Source organism: Cebidichthys violaceus, unplaced genomic scaffold, assembly GCF_023349555.1.
Source record: "Cebidichthys violaceus isolate CVI_PGR_0920_01 unplaced genomic scaffold, fCebVio1.0.p SCAF_32, whole genome shotgun sequence".
Taxonomy (NCBI): domain Eukaryota; kingdom Metazoa; phylum Chordata; class Actinopteri; order Perciformes; family Stichaeidae; genus Cebidichthys; species Cebidichthys violaceus.
This window is the reverse complement of record NW_027176506.1, coordinates 1715098-1737900: the sequence shown is the minus strand read 5'-3', so window position 1 is coordinate 1737900 and position 22803 is coordinate 1715098. Positions and strand designations below refer to the sequence as shown.

Sequence of the window (22803 nt, the reverse complement as noted above, 5' to 3'; positions counted from 1 at the left end):
ATGCTGTGAAGCTGTGTGTTGAGTAATGCAAATTGCCCGGGTTTGCCGAGAGAAGTGGGTGTGGCTTTTTGGATGGGCCTAAAATGATTGCGTGTTCTCCTCACCGATATTTTCCTTCTTTGTGGGAGAAATGTGTTCCGAAGATCCTTCCATTGTTAGCATGCTTAGATTTTCGTTTGGTTGCTGGGCTGTGTTTGCTTTCTCAGAAGCAGAAACAGCTTGCCAAGGGAAGCTAATGCTGACTCTGGGATTATGCCATCTGGGAACCTTCATCCAGAGTACTGTGTCTGGGAATGCCACCCCTGTCTCTGTGTCTTCCAACTCATACTTACCTGGCAGGGAAGATACCATGATCAAGAATGTGGTTCACCCAGGGCGAGGCTCAACCATTGCACTCCGGTTGTGCTGACCACTGCGAATTCCCCAAATGTGGGAATCTCGACTGCATAATTTCTGGTAGAGGGGGACTGCGTTCGCGCTCTCCCCTGATTTTTAAGTTGAAAAAAATATCACACGGTTGGTAGACGGACATGGACCTCAACATGCTGCTATTCGGCTTGCCGATTCCTGTAGCCGAGTCCTGGGCGTTTGTGAAAAGGAAGAAAGATGTCCCTAACTAGACCATGGTGCTTGACCATGGAGGGCTTGGACAGGTGTGCCAAGCAGCAGCCACTGCTATGCCCCATTGAAATAACTGCACCAGGACTGTGCTCCCAGCCTCAAATCACTGTATACATCAGCCCTGACTGCTGGGGGAAATTTCCAGCTCTGAATCAACAGTGAAATGAAGAAAAAATAACACAGCGAGATTTGTGCTTTTGATTGGAGGGAAGGAAATAGTACATTGGAGAATATTGCCCTCTTTAAGATGTGGGCAGGGGTGTGGCTTTGGATTTGGAACAGGGCACGTCAACTCAGGCTTACCATGAGCGTTTTGACTGGGACGACTAGGGTCTTCAGCTGCTCTCGACAAGAGTGCTGTACTTACTTTGGTTTCTCTTCGTAACGCACAAGTCTTTCGCCTTTTACTAAAGACTTCCGTGGAGAGGAACACCAATGAGTTAAACCTATTTTTGGCAGGCTTTGCCGTTTGGCTGAGCCTTGTACACTTGTGAAAAGAAAGACAGCTGTCCTTAACTAGACCAAGGTGCTTGACTATGGAGGGTTTGGACGGGTGTGCAAAGCAGCAGCCACTGCCATGACCCATTGAATGAACTGCACCACGACAAGGGAGAAATGTGTCAGGAGGTTGCCTCAGGAAGCAAACAGTTGGGGCTCATCGCTTCTCGGCCTTTTGGCTAAGATCAAGTGTAGTATCTGTTCTTATCAGTTTAATATCTGATATGTCCTCTATATGAGGATAATGTATTAAGCAGATTTTTAGCATTGGGAGATGAAAAAGGGGCTTGCTCCGTTCACTCCACGCATTGACCCGGTATTGCAGCATTGCCGGGAACGGTGCACTCTTTAAATGCCTTGTGGACAACCAAACACCAATCTAAATGGGTCAGTCTGTTGATTGATTTGACTCTGAAATGAACGACGCGAGTCACAGTCGCTGTCTGTCTTCAAGGCCGGGACTTGTGGCAAACAAAGGCCCTGTTTACTCCTTACCGAGGCCCTTTGTGGAACAACACTGTGCTCCCAGCCTCAAATCACTGTATACATCAGCCCTGACTGCTTGGGGAAATTTCCAGCTCTGAATGCTAATTTCCGTCCTCCGAGTCAGATTGTGGGTGATGTCATTTTGTAGGCTCTATTTCGTTTGCAGATTGTCCAGAAAAGTGCAAGCGTAGCTGTGCAGCAGTGTCTGTTGTATGCTGTGAAGCTGTGTGTTGAGTAATGCAAATTGCCCGGGTTTGCCGAGAGAAGTGGGTGTGGCTTTTTGGATGGGCCTAAAATGATTGCGTGTTCTCCTCACCGATATTTTCCCTTCTTTGTGGGAGAAATGTGTTCCGAAGATCCTTCCATTGTTAGCATGCTTAGATTTTCGTTTGGTTGCTGGGCTGTGTTTGCTTTCTCAGAAGCAGAAACAGCTTGCCAAGGGAAGCTAATGCTGACTCTGGGATTATGCCATCTGGGAACCGTCATCCAGAGTACTGTGTCTGGGAATGCCACCCCTGTCTCTGTGTCTTCCAACTCATACTTACCTGGCAGGGAAGATACCATGATCAAGAAGGTGGTTCACCCAGGGCGAGGCTCAACCATTGCACTCCGGTTGCACTGACCACTGCGAATTCCACAAATGTGGGAATCTCGACTGCATAATTTCTGGTAGTGGGGGACTGCGTTCGCGCTCTCCCCTGATTTTTAAGTTGAAAAAAATATCACACGGTTGGTAGACGGACATGGACCTCAACATGCTGCTATTCCGCTTGCCGATTCCTGTAGCCGAGTCCTGGGCGTTTGTGAAAAGGAAGAAAGATGTCCTTAACTAGACCATGGTGCTTGACCATGGAGGGCTTGGACAGGTGTGCCAAGCAGCAGCCACTGCTATGCACCATTGAAAGAACTGCACCAGGACTGTGCTGCCAGCCTCAAATCACTGTATACATCAGCCCTGACTGCTGGGGGAAATTTCCAGCTCTGAATCAACAGTGAAATGAAGAAAAAATAACACAGCGAGATTTGTGCTTTTGAATGGAGGGAAGGAAATAGTATATTGGAGAATATTGCCCTCTTTAAGATGTGGGCAGGGGTGTGGCTTTGGATTTGGAACAGGGCACGTCAACTCAGGCTTACCATGAGCGTTTTGACTGGGACGACTAGGGTCTTCAGCTGCTCTCGACAGGAGTGCTGTACTTGCTTTGGTTTCTCTTCATAACGCACAAGTCTTTCGCCTTTTACTAAAGACTTCCGTGGAGAGGAACACCAATGAGTTAAACCTATTTTTGGCAGGCTTTGCCGTTTGGCTGAGCCTTGTACACTTGTGAAAAGAAAGACAGCTGTCCTTAACTAGACCAAGGTGCTTGACTATGGAGGGTTTGGACGGGTGTGCAAAGCAGCAGCCACTGCCATGACCCATTGAATGAACTGCACCACGACAAGGGAGAAATGTGTCAGGAGGTTGCCTCAGGAAGCAAACAGTTGGGGCTCATCGCTTCTCGGCCTTTTGGCTAAGATCAAGTGTAGTATCTGTTCTTATCAGTTTAATATCTGATATGTCCTCTATATGAGGATAATGTATTAAGCAGATTTTTAGCATTGGGAGATGAAAAAGGGGCTTGCTCCGTTCACTCCACGCATTGACCCGGTATTGCAGCATTGCCGGGAACGGTGCACTCTTTAAATGCCTTGTGGACAACCAAACACCAATCTAAATGGATCAGTCTATTGATTGATTTGACTCTGAAATGAACGACGCGAGTCACAGTCGCTGTCTGTCTTCAAGGCCGGGACTTGTGGCAAACAAAGGCCCTGTTTACTCCTTACCGAGGCCCTTTGTGGAACAACACTGTGCTCCCAGCCTCAAATCACTGTATACATCAGCCCTGACTGCTTGGGGAAATTTCCAGCTCTGAATGCTAATTTCCGTCCTCCGAGTCAGATTGTGGGTGATGTCATTTTGTAGGCTCTATTTCGTTTGCAGATTGTCCAGAAAAGTGCAAGCGTAGCTGTGCAGCAGTGTCTGTTGTATGCTGTGAAGCTGTGTGTTGAGTAATGCAAATTGCCCGGGTTTGCCGAGAGAAGTGGGTGTGGCTTTTTGGATGGGCCTAAAATGATTGCGTGTTCTCCTCACCGATATTTTCCCTTCTTTGTGGGAGAAATGTGTTCCGAAGATCCTTCCATTGTTAGCATGCTTAGATTTTCGTTTGGTTGCTGGGCTGTGTTTGCTTTCTCAGAAGCAGAAACAGCTTGCCAAGGGAAGCTAATGCTGACTCTGGGATTATGCCATCTGGGAACCGTCATCCAGAGTACTGTGTCTGGGAATGCCACCCCTGTCTCTGTGTCTTCCAACTCATACTTACCTGGCAGGGAAGATACCATGATCAAGAAGGTTGTTCACCCAGGGCGAGGCTCAACCATTGCACTCCGGTTGTGCTGACCACTGCGAATTCCCGAAATGTGGGAATCTCTACTGCATAATTTCTGGTAGTGGGGGACTGCGTTCGCGCACTCCCCTGATTTTTAAGTTGAAAAAAATATCACCCGGATGGTAGACGGACATGGACCTCAACATGCTGCTATTCCGCTTGCCGATTCCTGTAGCCGAGTCCTGTGCGTTTGTGAAAAGGAAGAAAGATGTCCTTAACTAGACCATGGTGCTTGACCATGGAGGGCTTGGACAGGTGTGCCAAGCAGCAGCCACTGCTATGCCCCATTGAAAGAACTGCACCAGGACTGTGCTCCCAGCCTCAAATCACTGTATACATCAGCCCTGATTGCTGGGGGAAATTTCCAGCTCTGAATCAACATTGAAATGAAGAAAAAATAACACAGCGAGATTTGTGCTTTTGATTGGAGGGAAGGAAATAGTACATTGGAGAATATTGCCCTCTTTAAGATGTGGGCAGGGGTGTGGCTTTGGATTTGGAACAGGGCACGTCAACTCAGGCTTACCATGAGCGTTTTGACTGGGACGACTAGGGTCTTCAGCTGCTCTCGACAAGAGTGCTGTACTTACTTTGGTTTCTCTTCATAATGCACAAGTCTTTCGCCTTTTACTAAAGACTTCCGTGGAGAGGAACACCAATGAGTTAAACCTATTTTTGGCAAGCTTTGCCGTTTGGCTGAGACTTGTACACTTGTGAAAAGAAAGACAGCTGTCCTTAACTAGACCAAGGTGCTTGACTATGGAGGGTTTGGACGGGTGTGCAAAGCAGCAGTCACTGCCATGACCCACTGAATGAACTGCACCACGACAAGGGAGAAATGTGTTAGGAGGTTGCCTCAGGAAGCAAACAGTTGGGGCTCATCGCTTCTCGGCCTTTTGGCTAAGATCAAGTGTAGTATCTGTTCTTATCAGTTTAATATCTGATATGTCCTCTATATGAGGATAATGTATTAAGCAGATTTTTAGCATTGGGAGATGAAAAAAGGGCTTGCTCCGTTCACTCCACGCATTGACCCGGTATTGCAGCATTGCCGGGAACGGTGCACTCTTTAAATGCCTTGTGGACAACCAAACACCAATCTAAATGGATCAGTCTGTTGATTGATTTGACTCTGAAATGAACGACGCGAGTCACAGTCGCTGTCTGTCTTCAAGGCCGGGACTTGTGGCAAACAAAGGCCCTGTTTACTCCTTACCGAGGCCCTTTGTGGAACAACACTGTGCTCCCAGCCTCAAATCACTGTATACATCAGCCCTGACTGCTTGGGGAAATTTCCAGCTCTGAATGCTAATTTCCGTCCTCCGAGTCAGATTGTGGGTGATGTCATTTTGTAGGCTCTATTTCGTTTGCAGATTGTCCAGAAAAGTGCAAGCGTAGCTGTGCAGCAGTGTCTGTTGTATGCTGTGAAGCTGTGTGTTGAGTAATGCAAATTGCCCGGGTTTGCCGAGAGAAGTGGGTGTGGCTTTTTGGATGGGCCTAAAATGATTGCGTGTTCTCCTCACCGATATTTTCCCTTCTTTGTGGGAGAAATGTGTTCCGAAGATCCTTCCATTGTTAGCATGCTTAGATTTTCGTTTGGTTGCTGGGCTGTGTTTGCTTTCTCAGAAGCAGAAACAGCTTGCCAAGGGAAGCTAATGCTGACTCTGGGATTATGCCATCTGGGAACCGTCATTCAGAGTACTGTGTCTGGGAATGTCACCCCTGTCTCTGTGTCTTCCAACTCATACTTACCTGGCAGGGAAGATACCGTGATCAAGAAGGTGGTTCACCCAGGGCGAGGCTCAACCATTGCACTCCGGTTGTGCTGACCACTGCTAATTCCCCAAATGTGGGAATCTTGACTGCATAATTTCTGGTAGTGGGGGACTGCGTTCGCGCTCTCCCCTGATTTTTAAGTTGAAAAAAATATCACCCGGTTGGTAGACGGACATGGACCTCAACATGCTGCTATTCCGCTTGCCGATTCCTGTAGCCGAGTCCTGGGCGTTTGTGAAAAGGAAGAAAGATGTCCTTAACTAGACCATGGTGCTTGACCATGGAGGGCTTGGACAGGTGTGCCAAGCAGCAGCCACTGCTATGCCCCATTGAAAGAACTGCACCAGGACCGTGCTGCCAGCCTCAAATCACTGTATACATCAGCCCTGACTGCTTGGGGAAATTTCCAGCTCTGAATGCTAATTTCCGTCCTCCGAGTCAGATTGTGGGTGATGTCATTTTGTAGGCTCTATTTCGTTTGCAGATTGTCCAGAAAAGTGCAAGCGTAGCTGTGCAGCAGTGTCTGTTGTATGCTGTGAAGCTGTGTGTTGAGTAATGCAAATTGCCCGGGTTTGCCGAGAGAAGTGGGTGTGGCTTTTTGGATGGACCTAAAATGATTGCGTGTTCTCCTCACCGATATTTTCCCTTCTTTGTGGGAGAAATGTGTTCCGAAGATCCTTCCATTGTTAGCATGCTTAGATTTTCGTTTGGTTGCTGGGCTGTGTTTGCTTTCTCAGAAGCAGAAACAGCTTGCCAAGGGAAGCTAATGCTGACTCTGGGATTATGCCATCTGGGAACCGTCATCCAGAGTACTGTGTCTGGGAATGCCACCCCTGTCTCTGTGTCTTTCAACTCATACTTACCTGGCAGGGAAGATACCGTGATCAAGAAGGTGGTTCACCCAGGGTGAGGCTCAACCATTGCACTCCAGTTGTGCTGACCACTGCGAATTCCCCAAATGTTGGAATCTCAGCTGCATAATTTCTGGTAGTGGGGGACTGCGTTCGTGCTCTCCCCTGATTTTTAAGTTGAAAAAAATATCACACGGTTGGTAGACGGACATCGACCTCAACATGCTGCTATTCGGCTTGCCGATTCCTGTAGCCGAGTCCTGGGCGTTTGTGAAAAGGAAGAAAGATGTCCTTAACTAGACCATGGTGCTTGACCATGGAGGGCTTGGACAGGTGTGCCAAGCAGCAGCCACTGCTATGCCCCATTGAAAGAACTGCACCAGGACTGTGCTGCCAGCCTCAAATCACTGTATACATCAGCCCTGACTGCTGGGGGAAATTTCCAGCTCTGAAACAACATTGAAATGAAGAAAAAATAACACAGCGAGATTTGTGCTTTTGAATGGAGGGAAGGAAATAGTACATTGGAGAATATTGCCCTCTTTAAGATGTGGGCAGGGGTGTGGCTTTGGATTTGGAACAGGGCACGTCAACTCAGGCTTACCATGAGCGTTTTGACTGGGACGACTAGGGTCTTCAGCTGCTCTCGACAAGAGTGCTGTACTTACTTTGGTTTCTCTTCATAACGCACAAGTCTTTCGCCTTTTACTAAAGACTTCCGTGGAGAGGAACACCAATGAGTTAAACCTATTTTTGGCAGGCTTTGCCGTTTGGCTGAGCCTTGTACACTTGTGAAAAGAAAGACAGCTGTCCTTAACTAGACCAAGGTGCTTGACTATGGAGGGTTTGGACGGGTGTGCAAAGCAGCAGCCACTGCCATGACCCATTGAATGAACTGCACCACGACAAGGGAGAAATGTGTCAGGAGGTTGCCTCAGGAAGCAAACAGTTGGGGCTCATCGCTTCTCGGCCTTTTGGCTAAGATCAAGTGTAGTATCTGTTCTTATCAGTTTAATATCTGATATGTCCTCTATATGAGGATAATGTATTAAGCAGATTTTTAGCATTGGGAGATGAAAAAGGGGCTTGCTCCGTTCACTCCACGCATTGACCCGGTATTGCAGCATTGCCGGGAACGGTGCACTCTTTAAATGCCTTGTGGACAACCAAACACCAATCTAAATGGATCAGTCTGTTGATTGATTTGACTCTGAAATGAACGACGCGAGTCACAGTCGCTGTCTGTCTTCAAGGCCGGGACTTGTGGCAAACAAAGGCCCTGTTTACTCCTTACCGAGGCCCTTTGTGGAACAACACTGTGCTCCCAGCCTCAAATCACTGTATACATCAGCCCTGACTGCTTGGGGAAATTTCCAGCTCTGAATGCTAATTTCCGTCCTCCGAGTCAGATTGTGGGTGATGTCATTTTGTAGGCTCGATTTCGTTTGCAGATTGTCCAGAAAAGTGCAAGCGTAGCTGTGCAGCAGTGTCTGTTGTATGCTGTGAAGCTGTGTGTTGAGTAATGCAAATTGCCCGGGTTTGCCGAGAGAAGTGGGTGTGGCTTTTTGGATGGGCCTAAAATGATTGCGTGTTCTCCTCACCGATATTTTCCCTTCTTTGTGGGAGAAATGTGTTCCGAAGATCCTTCCATTGTTAGCATGCTTAGATTTTCGTTTGGTTGCTGGGCTGTGTTTGCTTTCTCAGAAGCAGAAACAGCTTGCCAAGGGAAGCTAATGCTGACTCTGGGATTATGCCATCTGGGAACCGTCATTCAGAGTACTGTGTCTGGGAATGTCACCCCTGTCTCTGTGTCTTCCAACTCATACTTACCTGGCAGGGAAGATACCGTGATCAAGAAGGTGGTTCACCCAGGGCGAGGCTCAACCATTGCACTCCGGTTGTGCTGACCACTGCTAACTCCCAAAATGTGGGAATCTTGACTGCATAATTTCTGGTAGTGGGGGACTGCGTTCGCGCTCTCCCCTGATCTTTAAGTTGAAAAAAATATCACCCGGTTGGTAGACGGACATGGACCTCAACATGCTGCTATTCCGCTTGCCGATTCCTGTAGCCGAGTCCTGGGCGTTTGTGAAAAGGAAGAAAGATGTCCTTAACTAGACCATGGTGCTTGACCATGGAGGGCTTGGACAGGTGTGCCAAGCAGCAGCCACTGCTATGCCCCATTGAAAGAACTGCACCAGGACCGTGCTGCCAGCCTCAAATCACTGTATACATCAGCCCTGACTGCTTGGGGAAATTTCCAGCTCTGAATGCTAATTTCCGTCCTCCGAGTCAGATTGTGGGTGATGTCATTTTGTAGGCTCTATTTCGTTTGCAGATTGTCCAGAAAAGTGCAAGCGTAGCTGTGCAGCAGTGTCTGTTGTATGCTGTGAAGCTGTGTGTTGAGTAATGCAAATTGCCCGGGTTTGCCGAGAGAAGTGGGTGTGGCTTTTTGGATGGGCCTAAAATGATTGCGTGTTCTCCTCACCGATATTTTCCCTTCTTTGTGGGAGAAATGTGTTCCGAAGATCCTTCCATTGTTAGCATGCTTAGATTTTCGTTTGGTTGCTGGGCTGTGTTTGCTTTCTCAGAAGCAGAAACAGCTTGCCAAGGGAAGCTAATGCTGACTCTGGGATTATGCCATCTGGGAACCGTCATCCAGAGTACTGTGTCTGGGAATGCCACCCCTGTCTTTGTGTCTTCTAGGTCATACTTACCTGGCAGGGAAGATACCATGATCAAGAAGGCGGTTCACCCAGGGCGAGGCTCAACCATTGCACTCCGGTTGCACTGACCACTGCGAATTCCCCAAATGTGGGAATCTCGACTGCATAATTTCTGGTAGTGGGGGACTGCGTTCGCGCTCTCCCCTGATTTTTAAGTTGAAAAAAATATCACACGGTTGGTAGACGGACATGGACCTCAACATGCTGCTATTCCGCTTGCCGATTCCTGTAGCCGAGTCCTGGGCGTTTGTGAAAAGGAAGAAAGATGTCCTTAACTAGACCATGGTGCTTGACCATGGAGGGCTTGGACAGGTGTGCCAAGCAGCAGCCACTGCTATGCCCCATTGAAAGAACTGCACCAGGACTGTGCTGCCAGCCTCAAATCACTGTATACATCAGCCCTGACTGCTGGGAGAAATTTCCAGCTCTGAATCAACAGTGAAATGAAGAAAAAATAACACAGTGAGATTTGTGCTTTTGAATGGAGGGAAGGAAATAGTACATTGGAGAATATTGCCCTCTTTAAGATGTGGGCAAGGGTGTGGCTTTGGATTTGGAACAGGGCACGTCAACTCAGGCTTACCATGAGCGTTTTGACTGGGACGACTAGGGTCTTCAGCTGCTCTCGATAAGAGTGCTGTACTTACTTTGGTTTCTCTTCATAAAGCACAAGTCTTTCGTCTTTTACTAAAGACTTCCGTGGAGAGGAACACCAATGAGTTAAACCTATTTTTGGCAGGCTTTGACGTTTGGCTGAGCCTTGTACACTTGTGAAAAGAAAGACAGGTGTCCTTAACTAGACCAAGGTGCTTGACTATGGAGGGTTTGGACGGGTGTGCAAAGCAGCAGCCACTGCCATGACCCACTGATTGAACTGCACCACGACAAGGGAGAAATGTGTCAGGAAGTTGCCTCAGGAAGCAAACAGTTGGGGCTCATCGCTACTCGGCCTTTTGGCTAAGATCAAGTGTAGTATCTGTTCTTATCAGTTTAATATCTGATATGTCCTCTATATGAGGATAATGTTTTAAGCAGATTTTTAGCATTGGGAGATGAAAAAGGGGCTTGCTCCGTTCACTCCACGCATTGACCCGGTATTGCAGCATTGCCGGGAACGGTGCACTCTTCAAATGCCTTGTGGACAACCAAACACCAATCTAAATGGATCAGTCTGTTGATTGATTTGACTCTGAAATGAACGACGCAAGTCACAGTCGCTGTCTGTCTTCAAGGCCGGGACTTGTGGCAAACAAAGGCCCTGTTTACTCCTTACCGAGGCCCTTTGTGGAACAACACTGTGCTCCCAGCCTCAAATCACTGTATACATCAGCCCTGACTGCTTGGGGAAATTTCCAGCTCTGAATGCTAATTTCTGTCCTCCGAGTCAGATTGTGGGTGATGTCATTTTGTAGGCTCTATTTCGTTTGCAGATTGTCCAGAAAAGTGCAAGCGTAGCTGTGCAGCAGTGTCTGTTGTATGCTGTGAAGCTGTGTGTTGAGTAATGCAAATTGCCCGGGTTTGCCGAGAGAAGTGGGTGTGGCTTTTTGGATGGGCCTAAAATGATTGCGTGTTCTCCTCACCGATATTTTCCCTTCTTTGTGGGAGAAATGTGTTCCGAAGATCCTTCCATTGTTAGCATGCTTAGATTTTCGTTTGGTTGCTGGGCTGTGTTTGCTTTCTCAGAAGCAGAAACAGCTTGCCAAGGGAAGCTAATGCTGACTCTGGGATTATGCCATCTGGGAACCGTCATCCAGAGTACTGTGTCTGGGAATGCCACCCCTGTCTCTGTGTCTTCCAACTCATACTTACCTGGCAGGGAAGATACCATGATCAAGAAGGTGGTTCACCCAGGGCGAGGCTCAACCATTGCACTCCGGTTGTGCTGACCACTGCGAATTCCCGAAATGTGGGAATCTCTACTGCATAATTTCTGGTAGTGGGGGACTGCGTTCGCGCACTCCCCTGATTTTTAAGTTGAAAAAAATATCACCCGGATGGTAGACGGACATGGACCTCAACATGCTGCTATTCCGCTTGCCGATTCCTGTAGCCGAGTCCTGTGCGTTTGTGAAAAGGAAGAAAGATGTCCTTAACTAGACCATGGTGCTTGACCATGGAGGGCTTGGACAGGTGTGACAAGCAGCAGCCACTGCTATGCCCCATTGAAAGAACTGCACCAGGACTGTGCTCCCAGCCTCAAATCACTGTATACATCAGCCCTGATTGCTGGGGGAAATTTCCAGCTCTGAATCAACATTGAAATGACGAAAAAATAACACAGCGAGATTTGTGCTTTTGATTGGAGGGAAGGAAATAGTACATTGGAGAATATTGCCCTCTTTAAGATGTGGGCAGGGGTGTGGCTTTGGATTTGGAACAGGGCACGTCAACTCAGGCTTACCATAAGCGTTTTGACTGGGACGACTAGGGTCTTCAGCTGCTCTCGACAAGAGTGCTGTACTTACTTTGGTTTCTCTTCATAATGCACAAGTCTTTCGCCTTTTACTAAAGACTTCCGTGGAGAGGAACACCAATGAGTTAAACCTATTTTTGGCAAGCTTTGCCGTTTGGCTGAGACTTGTACACTTGTGAAAAGAAAGACAGCTGTCCTTAACTAGACCAAGGTGCTTGACTATGGAGGGTTTGGACGGGTGTGCAAAGCAGCAGCCACTGCCATGACCCACTGAATGAACTGCACCACGACAAGGGAGAAATGTGTCAGGAAGTTGCCTCAGGAAGCAAACAGTTGGGGCTCATCGCTTCTCGGCCTTTTGGCTAAGATCAAGTGTAGTATCTGTTCTTATCAGTTTAATATCTGATATGTCCTCTATATGAGGATAATGTATTAAGCAGATTTTTAGCATCGGGAGATGAAAAAGGGGCTTGCTCCGTTCACTCCACGCATTGACCCGGTATTGCAGCATTGCCTGGAACGGTGCACTCTTTAAATGCCTTGTGGACAACCAAACACCAATCTAAATGGATCAGTCTGTTGATTGATTTGACTCTGAAATGAACGACGCGAGTCACAGTCGCTGTCTGTCTTCAAGGCCGGGACTTGTGGCAAACAAAGGCCCTGTTTACTCCTTACCGAGGCCCTTTGTGGAACAACACTGTGCTCCCAGCCTCAAATCACTGTATACATCAGCCCTGACTGCTTGGGGAAATTTCCAGCTCTGAATGCTAATTTCCGTCCTCCGAGTCAGATTGTGGGTGATGTCATTTTGTAGGCTCTATTTCGTTTGCAGATTGTCCAGAAAAGTGCAAGCGTAGCTGTGCAGCAGTGTCTGTTGTATGCTGTGAAGCTGTGTGTTGAGTAATGCAAATGCCCGGGTTTGCCGAGAGAAGTGGGTGTGGCTTTTTGGATGGGCCTAAAATGATTGCGTGTTCTCCTCACCGATATTTTCCCTTCTTTGTGGGAGAAATGTGTTCCGAAGATCCTTCCATTGTTAGCATGCTTAGATTTTCGTTTGGTTGCTGGGCTGTGTTTGCTTTCTCAGAAGCAGAAACAGCTTGCCAAGGGAAGCTAATGCTGACTCTGGGATTATGCCATCTGGGAACCGTCATCCAGAGTACTGTGTCTGGGAATGCCACCCCTGTCTCTGTGTCTTCCAACTCATACTTACCTGGCAGGGAAGATACCATGATCAAGAAGGTGGTTCACCCAGGGCGAGGCTCAACCATTGCACTCCGGTTGTGCTGACCACTGCGAATTCCCCAAATGTGGGAATCTCGACTGCATAATTTCTGGTAGTGGGGGACTGCGTTCGCGCTCTCCCCTGATTTTTAAGTTGAAAAAAATATCACACGGTTGGTAGACGGACATGGACCTCAACATGCTGCTATTCCGCTTGCCGATTCCTGTAGCCGAGTCCTGGGCGTTTGTGAAAAGGAAGAAAGATGTCCTTAACTAGACCATGGTGCTTGACCATGGAGGGCTTGGACAGGTGTGCCAAGCAGCAGCCACTGCTATGCCCCATTGAAAGAACTGCACCAGGACTGTGCTGCCAGCCTCAAATCACTGTATACATCAGCCCTGACTGCTGGGGGAAATTTCCAGCTCTGAATCAACAGTGAAATGAAGAAAAAACAACACAGTGAGATTTGTGCTTTTGATTGGAGGGAAGGAAATAGTACATTGGAGAATATTGCCCTCTTTAAGATGTGGGCAGGGGTGTGGCTTTGGATTTGGAACAGGGCACGTCAACTCAGGCTTACCATGAGCGTTTTGACTGGGACGACTAGGGTCTTCAGCTGCTCTCGACAAGAGTGCTGTACTTACTTTGGTTTCTCTTCATAACGCACAAGTCTTTCGCCTTTTACTAAAGACTTCCGTGGAGAGGAACACCAATGAGTTAAACCTATTTTTGGCAGGCTTTGCCGTTTGGCTGAGCCTTGTACACTTGTGAAAAGAAAGACAGCTGTCCTTAACTAGACCAGAGTGCTTGACTATGGAGGGTTTGGACGGGTGTGCAAAGCAGCAGCCACTGCCATGACCCATTGAATGAACTGCACCACGACAAGGGAGAAATGTGTCAGGAAGTTGCCTCAGGAAGCAAACAGTTGGGGCTCATCGCTTCTCGGCCTTTTGGCTAAGATCAAGTGTAGTATCTGTTCTTATCAGTTTAATATCTGATATGTCCTCTATATGAGGATAATGTATTAAGCAGATTTTTAGCATTGGGAGATGAAAAAGGGGCTTGCTCCGTTCACTCCACGCATTGACCCGGTATTGCAGCATTGCCGGGAACGGTGCACTCTTTAAATGCCTTGTGGACAACAAAACACCAATCTAAATGGATCAGTCTGTTGATTGATTTGACTCTGAAATGAACGACGCGAGTCACAGTCGCTGTCTGTCTTCAAGGCCGGGACTTGTGGCAAACAAAGGCCCTGTTTACTCCTTACCGAGGCCCTTTGTGGAACAACACTGTGCTCCCAGCCTCAAATCACTGTATACATCAGCCCTGACTGCTTGGGGAAATTTCCAGCTCTGAATGCTAATTTCCGTCCTCCGAGTCAGATTGTGGGTGATGTCATTTTGTAGGCTCTATTTCGTTTGCAGATTGTCCAGAAAAGTGCAAGCGTAGCTGTGCAGCAGTGTCTGTTGTATGCTGTGAAGCTGTGTGTTGAGTAATGCAAATTGCCCGGGTTTGCCGAGAGAAGTGGGTGTGGCTTTTTGGATGGGCCTAAAATGATTGCGTGTTCTCCTCACCGATATTTTCCCTTCTTTGTGGGAGAAATGTGTTCCGAAGATCCTTCCATTGTTAGCATGCTTAGATTTTCGTTTGGTTGCTGGGCTGTGTTTGCTTTCTCAGAAGCAGAAACAGCTTGCCAAGGGAAGCTAATGCTGACTCTGGGATTATGCCATCTGGGAACCGTCATCCAGAGTACTGTGTCTGGGAATGCCACCCCTGTCTCTGTGTCTTCCAACTCATACTTACCTGGCAGGGAAGATACCGTGATCAAGAAGGTGGTTCACCCAGGGTGAGGCTCAACCATTGCACTCCGGTTGTGCTGACCACTGCGAATTCCCCAAATGTGGGAATCTCGACTGCATAATTTCTGGTAGTGGGGGACTGCGTTCGCGCTCTCCCCTGATTTTTAAGTTGAAAAAAATATCACACGGTTGGTAGACGGACATGGACCTCAACATGCTGCTATTCCGCTTGCCGATTCCTGTAGCCGAGTCCTGGGCGTTTGTGAAAAGGAAGAAAGATGTCCTTAACTAGACCATGGTGCTTGACCATGGAGGGCTTGGACAGGTGTGCCAAGCAGCAGCCACTGCTATGCCCCATTGAAAGAACTGCACCAGGACTGTGCTCCCAGCCTCAAATCACTGTAGACATCAGCCCTGACTGCTGGTGGAAATTTCCAGCTCTGAATCAACAGTGAAATGAAGAAAAAATAACACAGCGAGATTTGTGCTTTTGATTGGAGGGAAGGAAATAGTACATTGGAGAATATTGCCCTCTTTAAGATGTGGGCAGGGGTGTGGCTTTGGATTTGGAACAGGGCACGTCAACTCAGGCTTACCATGAGCGTTTTGACTGGGACGACTAGGGTCTTCAGCTGCTCTCGACAAGAGTGCTGTACTTACTTTGGTTTCTCTTCATAACGCACAAGTCTTTCGCCTTTTACTAAAGACTTCCGTGGAGAGGAACACCAATAAGTTAAACCTACTTTTGGCAGGCTTTGCCGTTTGGCTGAGCCTTGTACACTTGTGAAAAGAAAGACAGCTGTCCTTAACTAGACCAAGGTGCTTGACTATGGAGGGTTTGGACGGGTGTGCAAAGCAGCAGCCACTGCCATGACCCATTGAATGAACTGCACCACGACAAGGGAGAAATGTGTCAGGAAGTTGCCTCAGGAAGCAAACAGTTGCGGCTCATCGCTTCTCGGCCTTTTGGCTAAGATCAAGTGTAGTATCTGTTCTTATCAGTTTAATATCTGATATGTCCTCTATATGAGGATAATGTATTAAGCAGATTTTTAGCATTGGGAGATGAAAAAGGGGCTTGCTCCGTTCACTCCACGCATTGACCCGGTATTGCAGCATTGCCGGGAACGGTGCACTCTTTAAATGCCTTGTGGACAACAAAACACCAATCTAAATGGATCAGTCTGTTGATTGATTTGACTCTGAAATGAACGACGCGAGTCACAGTCGCTGTCTGTCTTCAAGGCCGGGACTTGTGGCAAACAAAGGCCCTGTTTACTCCTTACCGAGGCCCTTTGTGGAACAACACTGTGCTCCCAGCCTCAAATCACTGTATACATCAGCCCTGACTGCTTGGGGAAATTTCCAGCTCTGAATGCTAATTTCCGTCCTCCGAGTCAGATTGTGGGTGATGTCATTTTGTAGGCTCTATTTCGTTTGCAGATTGTCCAGAAAAGTGCAAGCGTAGCTGTGCAGCAGTGTCTGTTGTATGCTGTGAAGCTGTGTGTTGAGTAATGCAAATTGCCCAGGTTTGCCGAGAGAAGTGGGTGTGGCTTTTTGGATGGGCCTAAAATGATTGCGTGTTCTCCTCACCGATATTTTCCCTTCTTTGTGGGAGAAATGTGTTCCGAAGATCCTTCCATTGTTAGCATGCTTAGATTTTCGTTTGGTTGCTGGGCTGTGTTTGCTTTCTCAGAAGCAGAAACAGCTTGCCAAGGGAAGCTAATGCTGACTCTGGGATTATGCCATCTGGGAACCGTCATCCAGAGTACTGTGTCTGGGAATGCCACCCCTGTCTTTGTGTCTTCTAGGTCATACTTACCTGGCAGGGAAGATACCATGATCAAGAAAGTGGTTCACCCAGGGCGAGGCTCAACCATTGCACTCCGGTTGTGCTGACCACTGTGAATTCCCTAAATGTGGGTATCTCGACTGCATAATTTCTGGTAGTGGGGGACTGCGTTCGCGCTCTCCCCTGATTTTTAAGTTGAAAAAAATATCACACGGTTGGTAGACGGACATCGACCTCAACATGCTGCTATTCCGCTTGCCGATTCCTGTAGCTGAGTCCTGGGCGTTTGTGAAAAGGAAGAAAGATGTCCTTAACTAGACCATGGTGCTTGACCATGGAGGGCTTGGACAGGTGTGCCAAGCAGCAGCCACTGCTATGCCCCATTGAAAGAACTGCACCAGGACTGTGCTCCCAGCCTCAAATCACTGTATACATCAGCCCTGACTGCTGGGGGAAATTTCCAGCTCTGAATCAACAGTGAAATGAAGAAAAAATAACACAGTGAGATTTGTGCTTTTGATTGGAGGGAAGGAAATAGTACATTGGAGAATATTGCCCTCTTTAAGATGTGGGCAGGGGTGTGGCTTTGGATTTGGAACAGGGCACGTCAACTCAGGCTTACCATGAGCGTTTTGACTGGGACGACTAGGGTCTTCAGCTGCTCTCGACAAGAGTGCTGTACTTACTTTGGTTTCTCTTCATAACGCACAAGTCTTTCGCGTTTTACTAAAGACTTCCGTGGAGAGGAACACCAATGAGTTAAACTATTTTTGGCAGGCTTTGCCGTTTGGCTGAGACTTGTACACTTGTGAAAAGAAAGACAGCTGTCCTTAACTAGACCAGGGTGCTTGACTATGGAGGGTTTGGACGGGTGTGCAAAGCAGCAGCCACTGCCATGACCCATTGAATGAACTGCACCACGACAAGGGAGAAATGTGTCAGGAGGTTGCCTCAGGAAGCAAACAGTTGCGGCTCATCGCTTCTCGGCCTTTTGGCTAAGATCAAGTGTAGTATCTGTTCTTATCAGTTTAATATCTGATATGTCCTCTATATGAGGATAATGTATTAAGCAGATTTTTAGCATTGGGAGATGAAAAAGGGGCTTGCTCCGTTCACTCCACGCATCGACCCGGTATTGCAGCATTGCCCGGAACGGTGCACTCTTTAAATGCCTTGTGGACAACCAAACACCAATCTAAATGGATCAGTCTGTTGATTGATTTGACTCTGAAATGAACGACGCGAGTCACAGTCGCTGTCTGTCTTCAAGGCCGGGACTTGTGGCAAACAAAGGCCCTGTTTACTCCTTACCGAGGCCCTTTGTGGAACAACACTGTGCTCCCAGCCTCAAATCACTGTATACATCAGCCCTGACTGCTTGGGGAAATTTCCAGCTCTGAATGCTAATTTCCGTCCTCCGAGTCAGATTGTGGGTGATGTCATTTTGTAGGCTCTATTTCGTTTGCAGATTGTCCAGAAAAGTGCAAGCGTAGCTGTGCAGCAGTGTCTGTTGTATGCTGTGAAGCTGTGTGTTGAGTAATGCAAATTGCCCGGGTTTGCCGAGAGAAGTGGGTGTGGCTTTTTGGATGGGCCTAAAATGATTGCGTGTTCTCCTCACCGATATTTTCCCTTCTTTGTGGGAGAAATGTGTTCCGAAGATCCTTCCATTGTTAGCATGCTTAGATTTTCGTTTGGTTGCTGGGCTGTGTTTGCTTTCTCAGAAGCAGAAACAGCTTGCCAAGGGAAGCTAATGCTGACTCTGGGATTATGCCATCTGGGAACCGTCATCCAGAGTACTGTGTCTGGGAATGCCACCCCTGTCTTTGTGTCTTCTAGGTCATACTTACCTGGCAGGGAAGATACCATGATCAAGAAGGTGGTTCACCCAGGGCGAGGCTCAACCATTGCACTCCGGTTGTGCTGACCACTGCGAATTCCCCAAATGTGGGAATCTCGACTGCATAATTTCTGGTAGTGGGGGACTGCGTTCGCGCTCTCCCCTGATTTTTAAGTTGAAAAAAATATCACACGGTTGGTAGACGGACATTGACCTCAACATGCTGCTATTCGGCTTGCCGATTCCTGTAGCCGAGTCCTGGGCGTTTGTGAAAAGGAAGAAAGATGTCCTTAACTAGACCATGGTGCTTGACCATGGAGGGCTTGGACAGGTGTGCCAAGCAGCAGCCACTGCTATGCCCCATTGAAAGAACTGCACCAGGACTGTGCTGCCAGCCTCAAATCACTGTATACATCAGCCCTGACTGCTGGGGGAAATTTCCAGCTCTGAATCAACATTGAAATGAAGAAAAAATAACACAGCGAGATTTGTGCTTTTGAATGGAGGGAAGGAAATAGTACATTGGAGAATATTGCCCACTTTAAGATGTGGGCAGGGGTGTGGCTTTGGATTTGGAACAGGGCACGTCAACTCAGGCTTACCATGAGCGTTTTGACTGGGACGACTAGGGTCTTCAGCTGCTCTCGACAAGAGTGCTGTACTTACTTTGGTTTCTCTTCATAACGCACAAGTCTTTCGCCTTTTACTAAAGACTTCCGTGGAGAGGAACACCAATGAGTTAAACCTATTTTTGGCAGGCTTTGCCGTTTGGCTGAGCCTTGTACACTTGTGAAAAGAAAGACAGCTGTCCTTAACTAGACCAAGGTGCTTGACTATGGAGGGTTTGGACGGGTGTGCAAAGCAGCAGCCACTGCCATGACCCATTGAATGAACTGCACCAGGACTGTGCTCCCAGCCTCAAATCACTGTATACATCAGCCCTGACTGCTGGGGGAAATTTCCAGCTCTGAATCAACAGTGAAATGAAGAAAAAATAACACAGTGAGATTTGTGCTTTTGATTGGAGGGAAGGAAATAGTACATTGGAGAATATTGCCCTCTTTAAGATGTGGGCAGGGGTGTGGCTTTGGATTTGGAACAGGGCACGTCAACTCAGGCTTACCATGAGCGTTTTGACTGGGACGACTAGGGTCTTCAGCTGCTCTCGACAAGAGTGCTGTACTTACTTTGGTTTCTCTTCATAACGCACAAGTCTTTCGCCTTTTACTAAAGACTTCCGTGGAGAGGAACACCAATGAGTTAAACCTATTTTTGGCAGGCTTTGCCGTTTGGCTGAGACTTGTACACTTGTGAAAAGAAAGACAGCTGTCCTTAACTAGACCAGAGTGCTTGACTATGGAGGGTTTGGACGGGTGTGCAAAGCAGCAGCCACTGCCATGACCCATTGAATGAACTGCACCACGACAAGGGAGAAATGTGTCAGGAGGTTGCCTCAGGAAGCAAACAGTTGGGGCTCATCGCTTCTCGGCCTTTTGGCTAAGATCAAGTGTAGTATCTGTTCTTATCAGTTTAATATCTGATGTGTCCTCTATATGAGGATAATGTATTAAGCAGATTTTTAGCATTGGGAGATGAAAAAGGGCTTGCTCCGTTCACTCCACGCGTTGACCCGGTATTGCAGCATTGCCGGGAACGGTGCACTCTTTAAATGCCTCGTTGACAACCAAACACCAATCTAAATGGATCAGTCTGTTGATTGATTTGACTCTGAAATGAACGACGGGAGTCACAGTCGTTGTCTGTCTTCAAGGCCGGGACTTGTGGCAAACAAAGGCCCTGTTTACTCCTTACCGAGGCCCTTTGTGGAACAACACTGTGCTCCCAGCCTCAAATCACTGTATACATCAGCCCTGACTGCTTGGGGAAATTTCCAGCTCTGAATGCTAATTTCCGTCCTCCGAGTCAGATTGTGGGTGATGTCATTTTGTAGGCTCTATTTCGTTTGCAGATTGTCCAGAAAAGTGCAAGCGTAGCTGTGCAGCAGTGTCTGTTGTATGCTGTGAAGCTGTGTGTTGAGTAATGCAAATTGCCCGGGTTTGCCGAGAGAAGTGGGTGTGGCTTTTTGGATGGGCCTAAAATGATTGCGTGTTCTCCTCACCGATATTTTCCCTTCTTTGTGGGAGAAATGTGTTCCGAAGATCCTTCCATTGTTAGCATGCTTAGATTTTCGTTTGGTTGCTGGGCTGTGTTTGCTTTCTCAGAAGCAGAAACAGCTTGCCAAGGGAAGCTAATGCTGACTCTGGGATTATGCCATCTGGGAACCGTCATCCAGAGTACTGTGTCTGGGAATGCCACCCCTGTCTCTGTGTCTTCCAACTCATACTTACCTGGCAGGGAAGATACCATGATCAAGAAGGTGGTTCACCCAGGGCGAGGCTCAACCATTGCACTCCGGTTGTGCTGACCACTGCGAATTCCCCAAATGTGGGAATCTCAACTGCATAATTTCTGGTAGTGGGGGACTGCGTTCGCGCTCTCCCCTGATTTTTAAGTTGAAAAAAATATCACACGGTTGGTAGACGGACATGGACCTCAACATGCTGCTATTCGGCTTGCCGATTCCTGTAGCCGAGTCCTGGGCGTTTGTGAAAAGGAAGAAAGATGTCCTTAACTAGACCATGGTGCTTGACCATGGAGGGCTTGGACAGGTGTGCCAAGCAGCAGCCACTGCTATGCCCCATTGAAAGAACTGCACCAGGACTGTGCTGCCAGCCTCAAATCACTGTATACATCAGCCCTGACTGCTGGGGGAAATTTCCAGCTCTGAATCAACGTTGAAATGAAGAAAAAATAACACAGCGAGATTTGTGCTTTTGAATGGAGGGAAGGAAATAGTACATTGGAGAATATTGCCCTCTTTAAGATGTGGGCAGGGGTGTGGCTTTGGATTTGGAACAGGGCACGTCAACTCAGGCTTACCATGAGCGTTTTGACTGGGACGACTAGGGTCTTCAGCTGCTCTCGACAAGAGTGCTGTACTTACTTTGGTTTCTCTTCATAACGCACAAGTCTTTCGCCTTTTACTAAAGACTTCCGTGGAGAGGAACACCAATGAGTTAAACCTATTTTTGGCAGGCTTTGCCGTTTGGCTGAGCCTTGTACACTTGTGAAAAGAAAGACAGCTGTCCTTAACTAGACCAAGGTGCTTGACTATGGAGGGTTTGGACGGGTGTGCAAAGCAGCAGCCACTGCCATGACCCATTGAATGAACTGCACCACGACAAGGGAGAAATGTGTCAGGAGGTTGCCTCAGGAAGCAAACAGTTGGGGCTCATCGCTTCTCGGCCTTTTGGCTAAGATCAAGTGTAGTATCTGTTCTTATCAGCTTAATATCTGATATGTCCTCTATATGAGGATAATGTATTAAGCAGATTTTTAGCATTGGGAGATGAAAAAGGGGCTTGCTCCGTTCACTCCATGCATTGACCCGGTATTGCAGCATTGCCGGGAACGGTGCACTCTTTAAATGCCTTGTGGACAACCAAACACCAATCTAAATGGATCAGTCTGTTGATTGATTTGACTCTGAAATGAACGACGCGAGTCACAGTCGCTGTCTGTCTTCAAGGCCGGGACTTGTGGCAAACAAAGGCCCTGTTTACTCCTTACCGAGGCCCTTTGTGGAACAACACTGTGCTCCCAGCCTCAAATCACTGTATACATCAGCCCTGACTGCTTGGGGAAATTTCCAGCTCTGAATGCTAATTTCCGTCCTCCGAGTCAGATTGTGGGTGATGTCATTTTGTAGGCTCGATTTCGTTTGCAGATTGTCCAGAAAAGTGCAAGCGTAGCTGTGCAGCAGTGTCTGTTGTATGCTGTGAAGCTGTGTGTTGAGTAATGCAAATTGCCCGGGTTTGCCGAGAGAAGTGGGTGTGGCTTTTTGGATGGGCCTAAAATGATTGCGTGTTCTCCTCACCGATATTTTCCCTTCTTTGTGGGAGAAATGTGTTCCGAAGATCCTTCCATTGTTAGCATGCTTAGATTTTCGTTTGGTTGCTGGGCTGTGTTTGCTTTCTCAGAAGCAGAAACAGCTTGCCAAGGGAAGCTAATGCTGACTCTGGGATTATGCCATCTGGGAACCGTCATCCAGAGTACTGTGTCTGGGAATGCCACCCCTGTCTTTGTGTCTTCTAGGTCATACTTACCTGGCAGGGAAGATACCATGATCAAGAAGGTGGTTCACCCAGGGCGAGGCTCAACCATTGCACTCCGGTTGCACTGACCACTGCGAATTCCCCAAATGTTGGAATCTCGACTGCATAATTTCTGGTAGTGGGGGACTGCGTTCGCGCTCTCCCCTGATTTTTAAGTTGAAAAAAATATCAC

General features: G+C 47.7%; 37 non-coding genes across 37 annotated transcripts; all 37 read left to right on the top strand.

Annotated features, from left to right (window-relative positions):
• The first annotated feature begins 324 nt into the window (after window positions 1-324).
• LOC137882663 (U1 spliceosomal RNA) lies at window positions 325-488 on the top strand. The gene has a single exon (XR_011104091.1). It is a non-coding gene; the product is annotated as a U1 spliceosomal RNA (small nuclear RNA).
• A 496-nt stretch (window positions 489-984) lies between these two features.
• LOC137882528 (U5 spliceosomal RNA) lies at window positions 985-1099 on the top strand. Its single transcript, XR_011103964.1, has one exon. It is a non-coding gene; the product is annotated as a U5 spliceosomal RNA (small nuclear RNA).
• A 179-nt stretch (window positions 1100-1278) lies between these two features.
• LOC137882848 (U2 spliceosomal RNA) lies at window positions 1279-1469 on the top strand. The gene has a single exon (XR_011104268.1). It is a non-coding gene; the product is annotated as a U2 spliceosomal RNA (small nuclear RNA).
• Window positions 1470-2142: 673 nt separating this feature from the next.
• On the top strand, window positions 2143-2306 carry LOC137882780 (U1 spliceosomal RNA). The gene has a single exon (XR_011104204.1). It is a non-coding gene; the product is annotated as a U1 spliceosomal RNA (small nuclear RNA).
• A 496-nt stretch (window positions 2307-2802) lies between these two features.
• On the top strand, window positions 2803-2917 carry LOC137883143 (U5 spliceosomal RNA). The gene has a single exon (XR_011104537.1). It is a non-coding gene; the product is annotated as a U5 spliceosomal RNA (small nuclear RNA).
• Window positions 2918-3096: 179 nt separating this feature from the next.
• Window positions 3097-3287, top strand: LOC137882846 (U2 spliceosomal RNA). The gene has a single exon (XR_011104266.1). It is a non-coding gene; the product is annotated as a U2 spliceosomal RNA (small nuclear RNA).
• A 673-nt stretch (window positions 3288-3960) lies between these two features.
• On the top strand, window positions 3961-4124 carry LOC137882801 (U1 spliceosomal RNA). Its single transcript, XR_011104224.1, has one exon. It is a non-coding gene; the product is annotated as a U1 spliceosomal RNA (small nuclear RNA).
• Window positions 4125-4620: 496 nt separating this feature from the next.
• On the top strand, window positions 4621-4733 carry LOC137883134 (U5 spliceosomal RNA). Its single transcript, XR_011104528.1, has one exon. It is a non-coding gene; the product is annotated as a U5 spliceosomal RNA (small nuclear RNA).
• A 181-nt stretch (window positions 4734-4914) lies between these two features.
• On the top strand, window positions 4915-5105 carry LOC137882912 (U2 spliceosomal RNA). Its single transcript, XR_011104330.1, has one exon. It is a non-coding gene; the product is annotated as a U2 spliceosomal RNA (small nuclear RNA).
• Window positions 5106-5778: 673 nt separating this feature from the next.
• LOC137882725 (U1 spliceosomal RNA) lies at window positions 5779-5942 on the top strand. Its single transcript, XR_011104150.1, has one exon. It is a non-coding gene; the product is annotated as a U1 spliceosomal RNA (small nuclear RNA).
• Window positions 5943-6665: 723 nt separating this feature from the next.
• LOC137882820 (U1 spliceosomal RNA) lies at window positions 6666-6829 on the top strand. Its single transcript, XR_011104243.1, has one exon. It is a non-coding gene; the product is annotated as a U1 spliceosomal RNA (small nuclear RNA).
• Window positions 6830-7325: 496 nt separating this feature from the next.
• LOC137883108 (U5 spliceosomal RNA) lies at window positions 7326-7440 on the top strand. The gene has a single exon (XR_011104504.1). It is a non-coding gene; the product is annotated as a U5 spliceosomal RNA (small nuclear RNA).
• Window positions 7441-7619: 179 nt separating this feature from the next.
• LOC137882845 (U2 spliceosomal RNA) lies at window positions 7620-7810 on the top strand. Its single transcript, XR_011104265.1, has one exon. It is a non-coding gene; the product is annotated as a U2 spliceosomal RNA (small nuclear RNA).
• Window positions 7811-8483: 673 nt separating this feature from the next.
• On the top strand, window positions 8484-8647 carry LOC137882794 (U1 spliceosomal RNA). The gene has a single exon (XR_011104217.1). It is a non-coding gene; the product is annotated as a U1 spliceosomal RNA (small nuclear RNA).
• Window positions 8648-9370: 723 nt separating this feature from the next.
• On the top strand, window positions 9371-9534 carry LOC137882760 (U1 spliceosomal RNA). The gene has a single exon (XR_011104184.1). It is a non-coding gene; the product is annotated as a U1 spliceosomal RNA (small nuclear RNA).
• A 496-nt stretch (window positions 9535-10030) lies between these two features.
• On the top strand, window positions 10031-10143 carry LOC137882594 (U5 spliceosomal RNA). Its single transcript, XR_011104026.1, has one exon. It is a non-coding gene; the product is annotated as a U5 spliceosomal RNA (small nuclear RNA).
• Window positions 10144-10324: 181 nt separating this feature from the next.
• On the top strand, window positions 10325-10515 carry LOC137883042 (U2 spliceosomal RNA). The gene has a single exon (XR_011104453.1). It is a non-coding gene; the product is annotated as a U2 spliceosomal RNA (small nuclear RNA).
• Window positions 10516-11188: 673 nt separating this feature from the next.
• On the top strand, window positions 11189-11352 carry LOC137882749 (U1 spliceosomal RNA). The gene has a single exon (XR_011104173.1). It is a non-coding gene; the product is annotated as a U1 spliceosomal RNA (small nuclear RNA).
• A 496-nt stretch (window positions 11353-11848) lies between these two features.
• LOC137883133 (U5 spliceosomal RNA) lies at window positions 11849-11961 on the top strand. Its single transcript, XR_011104527.1, has one exon. It is a non-coding gene; the product is annotated as a U5 spliceosomal RNA (small nuclear RNA).
• A 181-nt stretch (window positions 11962-12142) lies between these two features.
• LOC137882979 (U2 spliceosomal RNA) lies at window positions 12143-12333 on the top strand. The gene has a single exon (XR_011104394.1). It is a non-coding gene; the product is annotated as a U2 spliceosomal RNA (small nuclear RNA).
• A 672-nt stretch (window positions 12334-13005) lies between these two features.
• LOC137882858 (U1 spliceosomal RNA) lies at window positions 13006-13169 on the top strand. Its single transcript, XR_011104278.1, has one exon. It is a non-coding gene; the product is annotated as a U1 spliceosomal RNA (small nuclear RNA).
• A 496-nt stretch (window positions 13170-13665) lies between these two features.
• LOC137883107 (U5 spliceosomal RNA) lies at window positions 13666-13780 on the top strand. Its single transcript, XR_011104503.1, has one exon. It is a non-coding gene; the product is annotated as a U5 spliceosomal RNA (small nuclear RNA).
• A 179-nt stretch (window positions 13781-13959) lies between these two features.
• On the top strand, window positions 13960-14150 carry LOC137882844 (U2 spliceosomal RNA). Its single transcript, XR_011104264.1, has one exon. It is a non-coding gene; the product is annotated as a U2 spliceosomal RNA (small nuclear RNA).
• A 673-nt stretch (window positions 14151-14823) lies between these two features.
• LOC137882589 (U1 spliceosomal RNA) lies at window positions 14824-14987 on the top strand. Its single transcript, XR_011104021.1, has one exon. It is a non-coding gene; the product is annotated as a U1 spliceosomal RNA (small nuclear RNA).
• Window positions 14988-15483: 496 nt separating this feature from the next.
• On the top strand, window positions 15484-15600 carry LOC137883132 (U5 spliceosomal RNA). Its single transcript, XR_011104526.1, has one exon. It is a non-coding gene; the product is annotated as a U5 spliceosomal RNA (small nuclear RNA).
• Window positions 15601-15777: 177 nt separating this feature from the next.
• On the top strand, window positions 15778-15968 carry LOC137882843 (U2 spliceosomal RNA). The gene has a single exon (XR_011104263.1). It is a non-coding gene; the product is annotated as a U2 spliceosomal RNA (small nuclear RNA).
• Window positions 15969-16641: 673 nt separating this feature from the next.
• LOC137882769 (U1 spliceosomal RNA) lies at window positions 16642-16805 on the top strand. Its single transcript, XR_011104193.1, has one exon. It is a non-coding gene; the product is annotated as a U1 spliceosomal RNA (small nuclear RNA).
• Window positions 16806-17301: 496 nt separating this feature from the next.
• Window positions 17302-17416, top strand: LOC137882595 (U5 spliceosomal RNA). The gene has a single exon (XR_011104027.1). It is a non-coding gene; the product is annotated as a U5 spliceosomal RNA (small nuclear RNA).
• Window positions 17417-17594: 178 nt separating this feature from the next.
• LOC137882899 (U2 spliceosomal RNA) lies at window positions 17595-17785 on the top strand. Its single transcript, XR_011104318.1, has one exon. It is a non-coding gene; the product is annotated as a U2 spliceosomal RNA (small nuclear RNA).
• Window positions 17786-18458: 673 nt separating this feature from the next.
• LOC137882847 (U1 spliceosomal RNA) lies at window positions 18459-18622 on the top strand. The gene has a single exon (XR_011104267.1). It is a non-coding gene; the product is annotated as a U1 spliceosomal RNA (small nuclear RNA).
• Window positions 18623-19118: 496 nt separating this feature from the next.
• LOC137883106 (U5 spliceosomal RNA) lies at window positions 19119-19233 on the top strand. Its single transcript, XR_011104502.1, has one exon. It is a non-coding gene; the product is annotated as a U5 spliceosomal RNA (small nuclear RNA).
• Window positions 19234-19639: 406 nt separating this feature from the next.
• Window positions 19640-19755, top strand: LOC137883076 (U5 spliceosomal RNA). Its single transcript, XR_011104475.1, has one exon. It is a non-coding gene; the product is annotated as a U5 spliceosomal RNA (small nuclear RNA).
• Window positions 19756-19933: 178 nt separating this feature from the next.
• LOC137883043 (U2 spliceosomal RNA) lies at window positions 19934-20123 on the top strand. The gene has a single exon (XR_011104454.1). It is a non-coding gene; the product is annotated as a U2 spliceosomal RNA (small nuclear RNA).
• Window positions 20124-20796: 673 nt separating this feature from the next.
• On the top strand, window positions 20797-20960 carry LOC137882702 (U1 spliceosomal RNA). The gene has a single exon (XR_011104128.1). It is a non-coding gene; the product is annotated as a U1 spliceosomal RNA (small nuclear RNA).
• A 496-nt stretch (window positions 20961-21456) lies between these two features.
• On the top strand, window positions 21457-21571 carry LOC137883105 (U5 spliceosomal RNA). Its single transcript, XR_011104501.1, has one exon. It is a non-coding gene; the product is annotated as a U5 spliceosomal RNA (small nuclear RNA).
• Window positions 21572-21750: 179 nt separating this feature from the next.
• Window positions 21751-21941, top strand: LOC137882895 (U2 spliceosomal RNA). The gene has a single exon (XR_011104314.1). It is a non-coding gene; the product is annotated as a U2 spliceosomal RNA (small nuclear RNA).
• Window positions 21942-22614: 673 nt separating this feature from the next.
• Window positions 22615-22778, top strand: LOC137882785 (U1 spliceosomal RNA). The gene has a single exon (XR_011104209.1). It is a non-coding gene; the product is annotated as a U1 spliceosomal RNA (small nuclear RNA).
• Window positions 22779-22803: the final 25 nt, after the last annotated feature.